This window comes from Pongo abelii, chromosome 20, assembly GCF_028885655.2.
Source record: "Pongo abelii isolate AG06213 chromosome 20, NHGRI_mPonAbe1-v2.0_pri, whole genome shotgun sequence".
NCBI lineage: Eukaryota > Metazoa > Chordata > Mammalia > Primates > Hominidae > Pongo > Pongo abelii.
Genome location: NC_072005.2, coordinates 22,434,572 through 22,451,785, shown reverse-complemented (window position 1 = coordinate 22,451,785; position 17,214 = coordinate 22,434,572). Strand labels below are relative to the sequence as shown.

The following is a 17,214-nucleotide window of genomic DNA, read 5'->3' as shown; positions in this document are numbered from 1 at the left end:
CTAATAAAAGTGAAAAAGCAAAAGAAATCAGTTGTTAAAATGATTTTAAAAGAAACTTTATATATCTTCATTAAATAACATTTAAAACCACATTGTAAGTGAGTGATTAGTAATTCCAATCTTTTTTAGTCACTGAGAAAACTTAAATTATTCAATTGGAAGAAGTATTCTTATATTAGCATTTCTGAAACTCAGAAACTGTAGACCACTCAATGGATGATGATGTACATGCAGACCACAAATTTTCTATATAGTAATAGGCTAATCCTAGATTTTAATATAAAAATTAATATACTTCTAAATTAAAACTAGTGGCTGTTTTAAGTCATGACAGATATCATTGTTAAAATCCATTTACCAAAGTATTTGGTTAAATGCAGAGTCTGTCAGTTTTATAATTAGAGACAAGAAGGCATATTTTTTTTTATTTACTCGTTTAATAAATTTATGTTAATTTGATAAATTTCAATATAGTTTAGAAATATATATTAAAATTTTTTTCTAACAAGTGAAGGAAATCATTTATTTAAAAACTTAGAATTTTACTGTAAACTGTTGCTTTAGAGACTGTCTTAAAGTACTATATTATTTTGAATATTAAAAATCAACAGCCTATTTCTGAGTGCTGGGTTCTGACTGTTCATGATATTAAAAGTTTACTTACCTACATCTGTAAATGAGCAAGCCATTTGAAATAAAATGTATATATGTGTATATGTTTCCTAAAATTTTAAGATGAACAGCCACATTTTTCTCTCGTGCAATATCTTAAAGCTTATTTCACTCTCTCATTAAAAAATGTATTAGTATTTTTGATTGGCAAATCACAGTTGCATAAAGTTATGTGATACAATGTGATGTTTTAGTATACGTATAAAATATTGAATAATTAAGTTTCATTTAATAACATATCTATGAACTTGCTTACCTATCATTTTTGTGGTGGTACGTTTGGAATTTACTCTTAGTTATTTTGAAATATACAATAGTTTATAGTTAACTATAGTTACCCTGCTGTGCAATAGATTTCAAAACTTAACTTCTTTGAAATTTTTTACTTTTTGTCAACTCCTTATCTTTTCATAAAATTTATATCCATTTTGAAAGTGAATATATGAGAATTTGCCAAGAATAGTATTAAAAACATTCAACTACTATTATAGACCCAGACTGTAAATCTAGTCTCTCAATTTAGAATAAATTAAGAGAAGATTTAGTTTTTTCAGCCAAGCAAATAAGTGTATAAAACTAATGGGTAACATGGCATTTTTTGCCAAAAAATAGTATGACTAGATTCAGTAAGTGTCTAGCTATGCAAATGACAGTTCAATCAAATTAAGACCCTAACAGGCGCATGTGAAAAGCATTGATGTGCAATGTGTTGCACCTCCACTCAGCACCTTTTTTTTGCCCATTCGTAAAGATCAATTTCTCATGAGTGACTCAGAGTGAATACTAAAAATGGAAAATTCTGTGTTTAGAGTAATTACTGGGAAAATGGTTAAAACATTTCTTCAATGCTATGAAAAGTTTTTATAAATATCACTCCACTTCAAAAAGTCTTTTAGTAAAAGATTATAGTACTCAATTTAGATTCATAAAAATTTCAATATTCCACGAAAGTCAGAGACACTTAAATGTAACCAAAATTCCATTAAACTTGAATGGATACATTCCTCTTGGCTAATAATTTTATTTTATTAACAAATATAGAGTACTTCAGGCAAAATAACAGTTTTTGGCGTGGGGGTATCACCAAAACAAGTGCTCTTCATCAACATTGTTAAAGTAAGAAGAGCATTACCTGCTTTCCTGGAAGCAGCTGGCCTGTTTTCCACTGATACAAAGTGGAGAAGACATTGAAATAGTGAAAGAGGGTGATATAAATGGAATACTTATATGAACTACAGTTTATAATAAAAAGCATTTGATGTTTTACAACCATAGATGAGACTATTAGCATGAAGTCATAATATTCTTATTTCTATTGACAACTTCATTTACAATATTCTTATTTCAGATAATATTCTTTTTTCTGTTCTATATTTTCTAGCTTTTGGTCAAATCCGAACTCAATATAAATCAAAATAAATTGTACCACAAGCATTTTATTATTGATGCATCTGCTTATTTTGCTTAAAATACATTAGCTTTTGATGAAAGATTTATAGTTTTGTTTCCAAGTGTTGCTTTTTTCTGAGAAATTGCTGTCATGCTAGAAAACTGCTATTCTCAGCTCTACTCACATTGACTAATAGCAAGTGGAAGTGATGTGTGGATGAGAAGCAAATGTGTCTTCTCTGCATCTCTTTTTTAATCAATTGGCTGAAGAAAGAGAATGCAGATAGAAGGTGAAAGAAAATATAATCCCTGAAAGATCTTGAAAAAGTCCTTTGAATCAGAAAAAAAAGGAAATGGTGGTTTGAGCAGAATATATATTTAAAAACACTTTTTAATCTCTCTTCTTTTTTTGAAATATAAAAAAAGCTGACCAAATAAACTCTAAATGAATTAAGTATAGCTCGTAGTATAACTCACAGTTAATATAAATTGACTATCCTCTATGTAGACAACATTTTTCATCAGCATTTTTCAGCATACAGCTAGACCTCAACTAACACTCATTATGTGTCACAAAAATGTATCAACTTAGAAGCCATCTTAATAATGAGATAATTGACATCTGGTACCCAACTCAGAACACCTACAAAAGGAGTGGCGAACAGATTTTCTTTTTTTAAAAAAATTATTTTATTTTATTTATTTTTTTAAGTATTTATTGCTCATTCTTGGATGTTTCTCGGAGAGGGGGATGTAGCAGGGTCATAGGATAATAGTAGAGAGAAGGTCAGCAGATAAACACATGAACAAAGGTCTCTGGTTTTCCTAAGCAGAGGTCCCTGCGGCCTTCCGCAGTGTTTGTGTCCCTGGGTACTTGAGATTAGGGAGTGGTGATGACTCTTAAAGAGCATGCTGCCTTCAAGCATCTGTTTAACAAAGCACATCTTGCACCGCCCTTAATCCATTTAACCCTGAGTTGACACAGCACATGTTTCAGAGAGCATGGGGCTGGGGGCAAGACCATAGATCAACAGCATCCAAAGGCAGAAGAATTTCTCCTAGTACAGAACAAAATGGAGTCTCCTATGCCTACTTCTTTCTACGCAGACACAGTAACAATCTGATCTCTCTTTCTTTTCCCCACATTTCCCCTTTTTCTTTTCAACAAAACCACCATCATCATCATGGCCTGTTCTCGATGGTCGCTGTCTTCGGAGTTGTTGGGTACACCTCCCAGATGGGGCGGCTGGGCAGAGGTGCTCCTCACTTCCCAGACTGGGCAGCTGGGCAGAGGCGCTCCTCACATCCCAGATGGGGCGGCCGGGCAGAGGCGATCCTCACATCCCAGATGGGGTGGCTGGGCAGAGACACTCCTCACTTCCCAGATGGAGTGGCTGGGCCTAGGCGCTCCTCACATCCCAGTCAATGGGCGGCCAGGCAGAGGTGCTCCTCACCTCCTAGATGGGATGGCGGCCAGCAGAAGCGCTCCTCACTTCCCAGATGGGGCGGCCGGGCAGAGGGGCTCCTCACATCCCAGAAGATGGGTGGCCAGGTGGAGACGCTCCTCACTTCCTAGACGGGGTGGCGGCCGGGCAGAGGCTGTAATCTTAGCACTTTGGGAGGCCAAGGCAGGTGGCTGGGAGGTGAAGGTTGTAGCGAGCCATGATCAGGCCACTGCACTCCAGCCTGAGCAACATTGAGCACTGAGTGAGTGAGACTCCGTCTGCAATCCCAGCACCTCGGGAGGCCGAGGCGGGCAGATCACTCGAGGCCAGGAGCTGGAGACCGGCCCGGTCACCACAGCAAAACCCCATCTCCACCAAAAATACAAAAACCAGTCAGGCGTGGTGGCACGCTCATGCAATCCCAGGCACTCCGCAGGCCGAGCCAGGAGAATCACAGGAGCCCGAGGCAGCGAGGTTGCAGCGAGCTGAGATCACGGCAGTACAGTCCAGCCTCAGCAACAGAGGGAGACCAAAGAAAGAAGTAGAGGGAGACAGGAGAGAGAGGGAGAGGGAGAGCGTGAACAGATTTTCAACAGTAATGCAGAAGTTTTCTCATTGGCATTGGTAGCTGAGTGCTGTGTTAAGGATTCTAAAGTCACTATTTATTAAGTGGAAGTAGATCATCATAAAGATCTTCATTCTCATCATCTTCATACTGAGTAGAGTTGCTTTCTTTTCCACAATTGTGTTTAAAACTGTCCAAAGGGGCTCTCCAAATGCTTGGCTTTCTGTCTAGAAGCTTCAAATGGGGCTTTTGGGTGTGCATCTTTTTCTAGTTTCGCACAGCTAGAGAGGCTTCAGGAAACTTACAATTGTGGTGGAAGGCAAAGGGGAAGCAAAGACTTTCTGGTTGTGGCTGGAGAAAGAGCTGCAATATACTGACTGGTTTCACTCGGGATGTTCCTGATATTCAGGTTAGGTGGGGTGACCCAGCAATCATATGGACACTATCCATTCCAGTGACGCTCAAACTTCAGCACACATCAGAGTCCCTGCAAGGCTTGCTAAGACACAGAGTGCTGAGCCCACCTCCAAGACTTCTTTCTTTTTAAGGAATAAAGAGCATTCCATTGTGTAAATATACCACTTTTTAAAATTCATTCACCTGTTAATGACCCTTAGGTTGATTTCACACCTTACCTGTCGTGAGGAATCCACTTTTTTTCCTTTTCTTATTTGTTTATGTATCCCTTTTTCTTTTTTTATTTCAAGAAACATTTTAATTTTATACTATAAATTATGACTGTTAAATACCTCTATTTCTATGCCTTCTTTTGGTTAAATTTTGGCTGATTGAAGCAATAAGTTTTTAAAAATTTTTTGGATCAAGGCCATTATTTTATTATTAACATAATTTGAGACAATATAGCAATAAAAATCAACATTGATTAGTGAAACAATTTTCTAGCCCCTGGTAATCATTTTCTCTCCCACCCAACATAAAAGTTGAATCTTTGTGTCATTTCTCCCAGTTGTAAGAAAGAAGCTTTTGATTAAATTGTTCAGCATAAAATTGTGTAAAATTTTACATTTTTAATCTAGGAATTAAGTTGCTCTATTGCCAGAAAAATTTTTAATATGTATTATTTTACTCTATTATGTTTAAATTCTTCAGAGAAACTAAGCTGACAAAATATGCACTCAAATTTTTTTGAAAATTAAAATGCTTAAGAAACATTTTTTACAGAATCTAAAACTAAAAATATTTTTAGTTTCTTAGAAAACATCTTCCAAATACTTCAAGTTGCCTTCTTCTGACAGTAGATATGGATTTTTCTATATTGCTATAGTACAGCTTTGGCTGTCCTTTGTGGCCAACTCCATCATTTTTATTCTATTTTCTTGTGCAGTATTTGTGTTAGGCACTTTATATTTTAAAAGTTGTAGACCATGCAATGTAATCTTCAAACAATTGACAAATATTTTTCTATGTATAACTCTTTGCTTAATCTGCAGTCACTTTATTTTCACTCCCCGATTTTTACTGCCTGAAAAGCAAAGGGATCATTCAAGTGAGTGTGCTGAGCTGGTCTTCTCCAGTGTCAGTCTATTCACATTCACAAAAGTATTCTTCTGGTGAAAAAGGATACACTTCAACAGTATTATAGGAGCAATGTGGAAAAGGTGTAATAGAATAAAATGTGAATCACAGCCTTCTAAGAAAATAAGTTAATTTTTCTTATTCTGTGTATGTGAGTATGTGGTAGTTGTAAGGTTGGGAGTTGAGATTAAAGTGAGAGAGAAGAACACTTCATATGAGTAGCACAAGAAGGTCCTATGCAACCTTCTTGTTTGTCAAACATACCTGGAATGATATTATGAAGTATTATGTTGCTGTATTCATCATTTATTAGACTCTGATGGTCATTTTTTACTATATAAATTGAAATATGCACTTATCATCATCCAGGGTCCTGTCCTTGATGCTTAAGTGTGCAGACATAAAACTATTAAAATATTGGTGAAAGATGAGTTTTTTTTTCTTGAGACTGAGTCTTGCTCTGTTGCCCAAGTGTAATGTGTAAAGGAGTGTAATGGTGTGATCTCAGTTCACTGCAACCTCTGCCTCCCAGGTTCAAGCAATTCTCATGCCTCAGCCTCCTGAGTCACTGGGATTACAGGTGTGTGCCATTATGCTCGGCTTGGTGGGTATGTGGTTATGAGATACTGACTCATGGGTTGGGGGCTCTCCAGGGACCCTTCCCTTGCTGTCTACCTTAGAATATAAGATTCAGGGCCTCAACAGTGGTCTTTATTCATGTGTTATGGTGACAATAGCACCTGTTGGCTGGGTTTGCATACAAGAGGAAAAATTTCATCTGTGTGCTGGGCTAATATGTCACAATCTTACCTGTGAGAAAGGCTGAGAAATGAGAGTGATATCACCTGAATTCTTCACCTGGAAAAATGTCTCAATCCCCTCTATAAGCAAGGCGCAGGCAGGAGAGTAACATCATTCATGTGCAGGGCGCAGTGACATATCGTGATATTTTCTCCAGGTAGAGTCCAGGCAGAAGAATCACAACATTCAGGTGCTGCGCCCAGAGACATATCACAATCCCCTTTGAGGGTATTTCTCAGGCAGCAGAGAAGAGGCACATTATGTAGGAAATTGATTCAGAGATGTGTCACAATGCCCCTTTTGGGTGGTGCACAGGCAGGTGAAGAGAGTCACATCACCTACATAATGGACCTGGCAATATGTCACAATACCCTCTGATGGAAGGGCAAAGACAAGAAAGTCACATAACCTAGGTGAGAAAACCAGAGATATGTCACAATGCATGCTATGAGTAGGAATCGTGAAAAAGAGGAGAGCCACAAAACCTAGGGCCAGCACCCAGATATATGTCACAATTACCCCAGTGAGTAGGGCCTAAGCATAAGAGGAGAGTCAAATAACATAAATGCTGTGCCAAGCCATATGTCAAAATCCCCACTGTGGACAAGTCCCCTCCCACCCAAAAAAAGAGTCGCATTATCTACATTTTGGGACCACAGACATGTATCAATGATGCCTGTGGGCAGAGAGCAGGCAGAAGAAATTCATCACTTTTGTGCTGGGTCCTGATAAGTCACTCTTATCTGTAGTCATGGCCCAGACAGAAGAGGCAAGTCAAATTAGCTGGGTGCAGAGCCCAGAGATATATCACAATGCCTACTATAGGCAAAGCCCAGGAAAGAGAGAAGACTCAGATCAAATAGTCGATGGGCCCAGAGATATATCACAATGCCCCCTGAAAGGAGGGTCCAGGCAAAGGACTCAAATCTCTTTTGCTTTGGGCCCAGCAATATGTTGCCATGCCTTCTGAGGGTAGGGCTAAAGTGAAAGAGTAATATCACCTTGGTGTTGGGCCCAGCAATATGTCAGTATCTTTTGTGTGAACAGAATTTAGAAAAAAAAGAAGAGTCACATCAACTGGGTGCTGAGCCCAGGGATATGTCTCAATTTCTCCTGTGAGCAGAAACCATGCAGGAGAAGAAAGTCAAAACACGTGGGTGATAGGCACAGAGATATTTTATAACATCTGCTATTGGAAGGGCCCAGGTGGAAAAGTAATGTCACCTGGTGCTGGACAGTGCAATATGTCAAAATAGCCAGTGTGGTCAGGGCACAGGCAGAAATCACATAACCTGGGTGCAGGGCCTGGCAATGCATCACAATGCCTTCTGTGGGCAGAGCCAAAGCAGGAGAATAGGTTACATCGGCTAAGTGCTGGACCAAATGACATGTCATAATCTCTGCTGAAGGCTGGACCCAGGCAGGAGAATCACTCAGATTCTGGACAGAGGCCTATGTCAGATTCACACCTATAGGAAGGTCCAGGGATGAGATTAATTCCACACATGTTCCAGTTCCAGGTATGAGAGTCAACACCTGTAGTCTGGGCTAAGTGCATGAGTCACAATCTCAACAAGGGACTGAATCTGTACACAAGAGACTAAATCTCTCCTGAAAACTGCATTCCCTTAGTGAAGTCACAACTTCACTGTTGTTGGGAGTCTTAGTCTGAGAGTCATCAACTCACCTATGGATCAGATCCATGTATGAGAGTTAATTCTCCAACTTTCCACTGCTTCTGGGTGGGAGATTCAGAACCTCAACAGTGGGCTGTATTCATGTGGAAGAATGACAGTCTTTACTATTGGCCACCTGTGCATGGGATAATCACAATGTTACCTGTGTGCTGGGCCTTGTGGGGACACTCTGTCTACCATTCAAGGTATTTATATGGTATGCATGAGAGTCAAAATCTGCTCTGAGGCCTGTGTGCTGGTATGCACCCATGATTGTACCTGTGGGCCTAAGCTCATTCATGAGAGTCAACATATCTTCCATTGATTTGGTCCAGATAGAAGTTTCTCAACTGTCTATGAGCTGGGTTTAGAAATGAGTCACCATTCCAATTGTGGCTGGATATTCACATATGACAGTCACAACTGCAACTGAACTGCATCCACCTATGAGGTTGAAGACCTCACCAGTGCACTGTGTCCATGTGTGAATGCCTTTTAGTTCATGTGACATAAGTAATCTTTGGGAAATAAAAATGGCTTTACATGCAAGTTGTGTAAGAAAAATAGAATGTGCTTTCAGTATAAGATTATAAAAAGGCATAAGAATGTTAATTTTGGGGCCTCGGTTAGAGATCTAAAGGGTTGTTTGAAGTTAGAATAAACCTAAAAGTTTGAGCAAGCTGTGGAAAGTTTTTAAAAAATTAATCTCATAAAAAATTCTGTGTGTGAACATACCGGCTAAAGTTAAATAGATATTATTCAGTTTTCCCATAAATTGAACATTGGAATAAAAGTACAACAGGTTTTTCTTAGAGCACAGATTTGCTCTTTAACAAAAATTTTAAAGGGTTTTAAAAGATTTCTGAGAATCTTACCTTATAATCAAACTAATGAAGATTGGATATGTTTGTATATAAGATTTTATTAAGAACTTTGCTTGGCATCATTAGTATACTAACACAAAGATGAAATATAGGTTTTCACTCTTGAACAAGATTTTCATGTTATATTTTAAAAAATGAAAGATTTTGGTTTGTCTTTTGAATAAACTACAAGAAAAAGACAAGAGACAGACTGTTTGGAAAGCTAAGTCTTTCCTCTATTAATAAGTAAAGGCTTTTGGCTTTTAAACAATTTTTAAAAAGAAAGGTTACTGTTTGGCTAAATGAATGACATAGGGTGACCTGGAATTTGATTTTATAATATAAAATTTTTTAAACCTTTGTTATTTGAAAAACTTTCCAAAATTAAATTGCAAATTTTGTCTTTTCTGACCTAATTAATCTTTGAGATATTAGGTCACCTAAAGCCCAAAAATAATATATTCGATTTATTTGGTATAAAAGTTAATACAGAATGTATTGTCAAATACAGAATGGTATTTGGCTTTCTTGGGGTTGTATTTGTATAAATATGTCATTGGTGACATTCTGAAATTATGGAAAACTCCTGCAAGTCTGATATAACAATGTATAGTGTGTTATTAATAGTTATAATTGTTTTGTAAAATTGTTTATTCCACAAGAGTAACCAATATTTCTAGTCAATTGTGGCTTTGATAGTGGCTGTCCTAAGACTTTTTTGTCACCCACAGACAATTTTTGTCTTGTCTTAATCCTTTTCAAAGGATAATTTATAGCCTGCTATGGAACATTGATGGGTGCTTTTCAATGCAAATTTCTGATAACTTTGAAGACTGCAAAATTAGAACAGGGGAAAAACTTTCAAGACTCTCATGGAAAGCTGAAATATTAATAAATATAAAGCAGAACAAGAGTTTACTGCATGAACTGAACTAATAAAAGATGGAAGTAATTTTTTTGGCTTTTTGCTTAAAATGTTGTAGATCCTTTGTTTTTCAGAGTCAAGAGCACTTTTGAGCTATTTGCAGCATTTGACAATTGAGTAAAATATACTTCAGTAAACATACTTTGGAGCATATTTGTTTCTCTCTCCCTGGTTTCTCCAGAACGTGCAAAGGTATTGGTGAGTATCTTAATTTATGGCAATATAGTTATTTGCATAAGTGCAATAAGCATGTTTTCATTTGCAACAGAACACAATGGGAGACACAGGTTATTTTACCAAAGCTTTGACTGGAATTATGGTCTTTGAGAAATCATACTTGATTTGCAGAGCCAGTAGAAGCCCTTTGGGAAAACTGGCCTTCTACATTGTCTACACAGTCCCTGTGCAGGGTTCCTGACCTGTGATAAGTAAGGAATGTCACTTTCTGACAGGCCCAAGAGCCCCAAGCTATCTTGAGACCTCAAAAAGAAAGGAATTAATCCAATTCCTGCACTCCCAGAAGACTAGGCATTCTATGTCACAGGATAAGACAAGAGGTCAGCACAAGGTACCATTTACAAAGACCTTGCTGATAAAAGAGGATGCAGTACAAAAGACAGCAAAAACCCACTGAAAGAACAATGGCAATGAATGTGACCTCTGGTAGTCCTCACTGCTCATTATATGCTAAATACAATGCATCGGTATGCTAAAAGACACTCCCAACAGCACCATGACACTTTACAAATGTCATGGCAATGTTAGGAAGGTATCCTATATGGTCTAAAAAGAGGAGGCACCCTGAGTTCTGGAAATTGCCCATCCTTTCCCTGGAAAACTCACAAATAATCCATTCCTCATTTAGTATGTAATCAAGAAATAACCATAAAAAGAGCCAATGAGCAGCCCTCAGGGCTTCTCTGTCTATGGAGTAGTCATTCTTTTGTTTATTTACTTCTCTAATAAACTTGCTTACACTTTAAAAAAAGAAGTCACATCACATCGAATAGTTGATAGGTCTAAAGATATGTTACAATGCCCTTTGTGGGCAAAGTGCAGGCAGGAGACTCACATCACCTTGGTGCTGGGCCCAGGAATATGTCACAATGCCTTCTGAGTACAGTTCAAAAATGAAAGTGTAACATCACCTTAGTTTGAGGCCCAGTGATATGACACAATCTCCCCTGTGGACCAAAACTAGAAAGGAGAATCACATCAGTTAGGTGCTGAGTTCAGCAATATGTTATAATGCTCCCTGTGAGCAGGGACCAGGCAAAAAAAGAGAGTCACATAACCTGGGTTATTGGCACAGAGATTTGTCACAATTCCCCCTGTTGGCAGGGCCTAGGCATGAGACATACATCACCTGGGTGTTGGACCCAGCAATATTTTATGATAATATGTGAAAAGGGCACAGGCAGGAGAGTCATGTAACCTGGGTACATACCCCAGAGACATGTCAAAATACCTTTTCTGGACAGTGCCAAGGCAGAAAAATAGAGTCACATCACTTAGGTGCTGGGTACAGCAACACATCACAATTCCATCTGTGGGCTAGACCATGGCAAGATTCATATCACTCAGATGCCAAATAGAGGAATATGTCAGCATCACTCCTGCAGGAAAGTCTGAGGAAAAGATGAACAATCTTACACATGTCCCAATTCTAGGTATAAGAGTCAACACTTCCTATATTTTGGGTCTAAGCAAATGAGTCGCAGTCTCAGTGGTGGGCTGAATTTGTGCATGAGAGACTCAATTTGTTCTATGAATTCCATTTTCTTAGTGGAGTGATGGCCTCATAACTGTGCTGAATTTTAGTCTGAGAGTCACCAACCCCACTGTGGCCTGGGTCTACCAATGAGAAACAATGTTTTAATTTTCAACTGCGTTTGGTTATGAGATTCAACACCTCAACAGTGGGCTGTATTCATGAGGAAAGATGGCAAGTTTTACTGTCAGTTGGGTGTGGATATCACTGTCAAAATCTCACCTGTGCGCTGAACCCCGTTAGGACATTCTCTATACTACCCAAGATCATTGTAGACTAGGAATGAGAGTCACAATTTGCCCTGAGACCTTTATGCTGCTCCCTAGGCCCAGGTAGAAAAGTTAATATTTCTCGAATTAACTGGGCCCAGACAGAAGAGTCCTCACTTGTCTATGAGCTGGGTCTAGAAATGAGTCACCATCCCAACTTTGTACAGGTGTTTACATGACAGTCAGGAATCAAACTGTGGATTGCATCTGCACGTGAGACACAAGACCTCACCAATGGGCTGTTTCCAGGTGTTAGGGTGACAATCCTAACAGTTGGCTGGGTGTGTATACAAGAAACACAGTATCCCTTTTGTTTTGGGACATGTGGACACTCTCTGTACCACTCAAGAGCTTTATACTATATACAAGTGCATGGTAGTTTTCTATGACCTTCATATAAACAGGAGACACAGGTATTTTATAAGTTTTCCTAAGCCTAGCTATGAGAAACAGTATCTCTTCTATTGACTTGTTTGAGGTATGAGAATTGTCATCACACTGGTGAGCTGGGCCAGGATATATGTAATAATTTCTCCCCTGAATAGGGAGTAAGCAGGGAAGTCACATTACCTGGGTTTGGGGCTGAAGATACGTCATAATCTTCTTTGAGGGCACGGACAAGGAAGGAGAGTCAAATCTCCTGAATTCTTGGCCAGCAAGATTTAGAATCCTCTCTTGAACACTGGGAACAGGCAGCAGAGTCACATCACCTGGGTCCTGAGCCCAGTGATATGTCGCAATTGTTTCTGTGGGCAAACCCCAGTCAGAAGAGATACATCACTAGGTTGCTTAGTTCAGTAATATGTCACAATCTTCCCTGAGGGCAGGGTACAGACAGAAAAGGACAGTCATATTTTTAAAGTCACATATCTTTTAAAAAAATCATGAGGCCCCCTTGGGCTGAGTCTGGGCAGAAGTTTTCCTACCCATAGCTGTTGGTCACAGAGGTATGTCACCATACCAATAATATGTGAAACCCAAGCAAGAGAGGATAGTCACATCATCAAGGTGCTTGGTCCAGTGATATTTCACAATCTTTTATTTTTGCAGGGCTCAGGAAAAGAGTAGAGTCGCATCACCTAGGTGATGAACAAAATGATATGTGATAATATTCCTATGAACAGAGCTTATGCAGGAAAGTCACATCACCCAGGTGTTTAACCTAGCTATATATTACAATACACATGTATGCAGTGCCCAGGCAAAAGCAGAGAGTCATATCACTAGGTGCTGGGTCCAGCAATATTTATAATATCCCTTGAGGGGAGGTCCCAGGAAGTAGATTCACATCACCAAGGTGAATGGCCCAGAAATATGTCCTAATGCCTCTTGTGGGTGGGGCTCAGGAAAAAGAGGAGAGTCACATAACCTGGTGACTGGGCCCAGATCTATATCACAACCAACCCAGTGATAAGGCCTAGGCATGAGAAGAGAGTCACACCATGAAGGTGCTAAGCCAAGTGATATTTCACAATCCACACTGTGCACAAGTTGCAGAAAAAGACAGGAGTATCACATCATCTAGGTAATGGGCCTAATGATATATCATAGTAACACCTGTGGAAAGAGACCTGGAAGAAGTATTACATCATCTGTGTTCTGGGCCTAGCAATAAGTCACTCTCCCTATCTCTCACTCTCCTGAAGGCATGGCCTAGGCAGGAGAGGAGAGTCACGTCAACTGAGTGATAAGCACAGAAATATGTAACAATGCTCTCTGTAGATAGAACCCAGTCATAAGAGTTACAGCCTTTGGGTGTTGGACACTGCAATATGTCACAATGACCAATGTTGTCTGGACACAGGCAGGAGAGTCACATAACCTGTCTACAGAGCACTTTGGAATGTCACAGTGCTCTCTGTGGGTGGTGCAACAGCAAAAGAATAAAGTCACATCACCTAAGTGCTGGGTCCAAGGATGTGTCATATTTTTATCTGTTGTCTGACCCCAAGCAAGAGAGTAAAATTATTAAGGTCCCGGGCAGAGGCTTATGTCACAATCACACCTAGGAAGGTCCAGGGATGTGATTGACAATCTTGAACATGTCTAGGTTTTATTTATGAGAGTCAACACCTCCTGTATGTTGGCTCTAAAAACAGGAGTCACACAATCTCAATGAGACAGTGGGTCCATACATGACAGCCTCAATCCCTCCTGCAAACTGTGTCCTCTTTGTGGAGTCACAGCCTCACATGTGTGCTGAATGTCTGAGATTAACCAACCCACTTGTGGATTGGGTCCATGGATGATAGTCAATTTTCCAACTTTCCACTGCCACAGGGTGTGAAATTAAGAACTTCAAAAGAGGGCTGTGTTCATGTGGGAGGATGACAATTTTTACTATCAGCTGGGTGTGCACACAGCTGTTACAATCTCATCTGATTGCTGGACCCTGTTAGGACACTCTCTGTACCACACAAGGGTTTTATGTGGTATGCATGAGTGTCACAATGTGTTCTGAAGCCTTCATACTAGTATGGATTCATGATTTTACCTGTGGCTTTAAGCCCAGGTATGAGGGTCAACATCTCTTCTATTGGTGGGTTGCAGATAGATCAGTCTTTATCTACCTATGATTTGGGTTTAGAAATGAATCACTATCTTAACAGAGGCTGGATGTTCTGTCACAATTGCAACTGTAGACTGCATCTGCATTTGGGATTCAGGACCTCCTCAGTGGGCTCAGTCTATGTGTGAGGGTGATGATCTTAATGACTGCCACAGTGTAAATATGTAAAACACAATGTCAATTGTGTGCTGTCCTCTGTGGTGACACTCTCAGTACCAGCTGAGTGCCTTACAGTACATGCAATAGAGTGATAAACCTCCATGATCTTTGTACAAAGAGGAGACCAAGGACCTTACCCATTTTTCTAAGCCTACCTACAAAAGACAGTATTTCTTTCATTGGCAGGTTTGAGGAATGAGGGTCATCATCACATCTGTTACCTAAGTAAAGATATATGTCACAATCCCACCTGTGGATAGGAAGTGCGCAGGAGAGTCACATCATGTGGGTTTGGATCTAGAGATATTTCTCAACATTCCCTGAGGACAGAGACCAGGCAGGAGAGTCATATCACCTGGGTGCTGCTCCTAGCAATATGTCACAATTTCTCCTATGGGTAGGGTGCAAGCAGGAGAAATCATCTCCTAGGTAATGTATGCAGAGATATGTCACAAGTCTTTCTGTGAGTAAGGTTTAGGCAAGAGCCTCCCATACCCTAGGTGTTGGGCCTAGCAATATGTCACAATACTCAAAATATGAGAGGCCCAGGTAAAAGAGAAGACTCACATTACCTAGGTGGTGGGTCTAGGGCTTTATACAGTTTGAATGACAGTCACAATCCAGTCTGAGACTTTCTTGCTGGTATGAACCTGTGATTGTATCTGTGTCCCTAAACTTAGGTAGGAGAGTCAACATCTCTCCAATGTTCTGGGTCCAGGTAGGAGAGCCCTCATCGTCTTATGAGCTGCATTTAAAGATGTTTCACTATCACAAATCAGGCCAGATGCTCACATATGACAGTCAGAAATCCAACTGTGAACTGCATCCATGTGTAAGATTCACAAGTGAGGTCTGTCCATCCATGAGGGTTACAATTTTAACAGTTGATGAGTTGTGCATATGTGCAAGTCAACTTCATCTGTAGGCTGGGCTCTGTGGTGACACATTGTGTACAATTCATTGGCTTTATACCATATGTGAGAGTGTGGTAATCCCCTCTGACCTGCAGAAAAATAGGAGACCCAGAATCACACCCATATTCTTAAACCTAGCCTTGGGAGACAGTATCTCAGCAATTGGCTGGTTCAAGATATGAAAGTCATCATATTACTTGTGAGCTGGGACAGTATATATGTAACAAATCTGCATGTGTGTAGGTAGCAAGCAAGAGAGTCACATCACCTGGGTGCTGGGCCAGAGATTTGTTATGAAAAACAAAGCTTTTAACTGGTCCTAAGAACTAACTAGACATAGTCACAGAGATTTGTTATATTTGTTTATATTTGTTAGAATATTTCCTTATTTTTGAAAACTGAGTGAATTTTCAACGTATTTATCTTTCTAATTGTATCTACTGAATGATTTGGTGACAGAAATTTGCATTGCTTTTGCCTATTGGCCTACAATAACAATGCTTCAATAACTATGGGTATGCAAATAACTGTTCATATTACCATATATGTGAAAATTTATGTATGTGTTGCATTTTATTTTATTAGTCTACTTTTTTTACCTTTACACTCATCCAAATTGTTTTAATTCTTTAGCTTTATAATGTGTTTTGAAATCAGGAACTGTAATGCCTCCAACTTGTTTTTTTTTAAAATATTTTTTGGTACATTATTGTCTCTTGCAATTTCATATACTTTTGCATTTGTTGTTTTTGTTTCTTTAAAAATGCAATGAGAAATTTTAAAAACATTGCATTAAATCTGTAGATTACATTGGGCAGTATAAACATATTCACAATATTAATTATTTCAACTTTTCACCAAAAGCATGTTCAAGAGTGTATTGTTTAATTTGTAGATATTTGTGAATTTTTCAGGTTTCTTCTGTTGTTTATATATTCTTATTCAATTTTGGTTATAAAAAGTAATCCATACAATTTTAGTTTTAAAAATTTGTTAAGACTTCTTTTTTGGCCTAACAGGTGATCTATCAAAGAGAATGTTATGAGCTACTGCAAAGGGTGTGTATCCTATGTTGTTGAGGAGTATTCTCTATACCTTTCTTAGGAATCATTGTTTTATACTGCCTGCAAATCTTATGTTCCCTTACTAATATTCTGCTTTGTCTTATTTTTATTACTGAACACAAGGTATAGAAATATCTCACTATAATTATATTGCTCTCTATGTGTTTCTTCAATTCTCAATATTTGCTTTATATATTCGGAACCCTGTGAGATACACACACACACACACAAACTTATGTACAAATTTGTCATAGGTTCCCAGTGCATAAATCTATTATTGTATTATTGTTGGCAGGGCACAGTGGCTTACATCTGTAATCCCAGAACTTTGGGAGGCCGAGGCAGGTGGATCACGAGGTCAGGAGATCGAGACCATTCTGGCTAACATGCTGAAACCCTGTCTCTACTAAAAATACAAAAAAAAAAAAAAAAATTAGCTGGGCGGGTGGCATGTGCCTGTAGTCCCAGCTACAGGCTGTAGTCTATACAGGTTTTTTCTATGGTACCTTGGAGATTGCATAAAACCTTTAAAAGATACAACAATATATTTTAATCTGGTGAAAAGTTAACTTTAGTTGCCTGTAAAATTTCTTCCT

General features: G+C 38.9%; 2 protein-coding genes across 2 annotated transcripts in view; one reads left to right on the top strand and one right to left on the bottom strand.

Annotated features, from left to right (window-relative positions):
- The window catches only part of LOC100936299 (zinc finger protein 208), a 255,057-nt gene that overhangs the window by 46,721 nt on the left and 191,122 nt on the right, over positions 1 to 17,214 (top strand). The window lies entirely within an intron of this gene.
- The window catches only part of LOC100443599 (zinc finger protein 257), a 247,528-nt gene that overhangs the window by 151,304 nt on the left and 79,010 nt on the right, over positions 1 to 17,214 (bottom strand).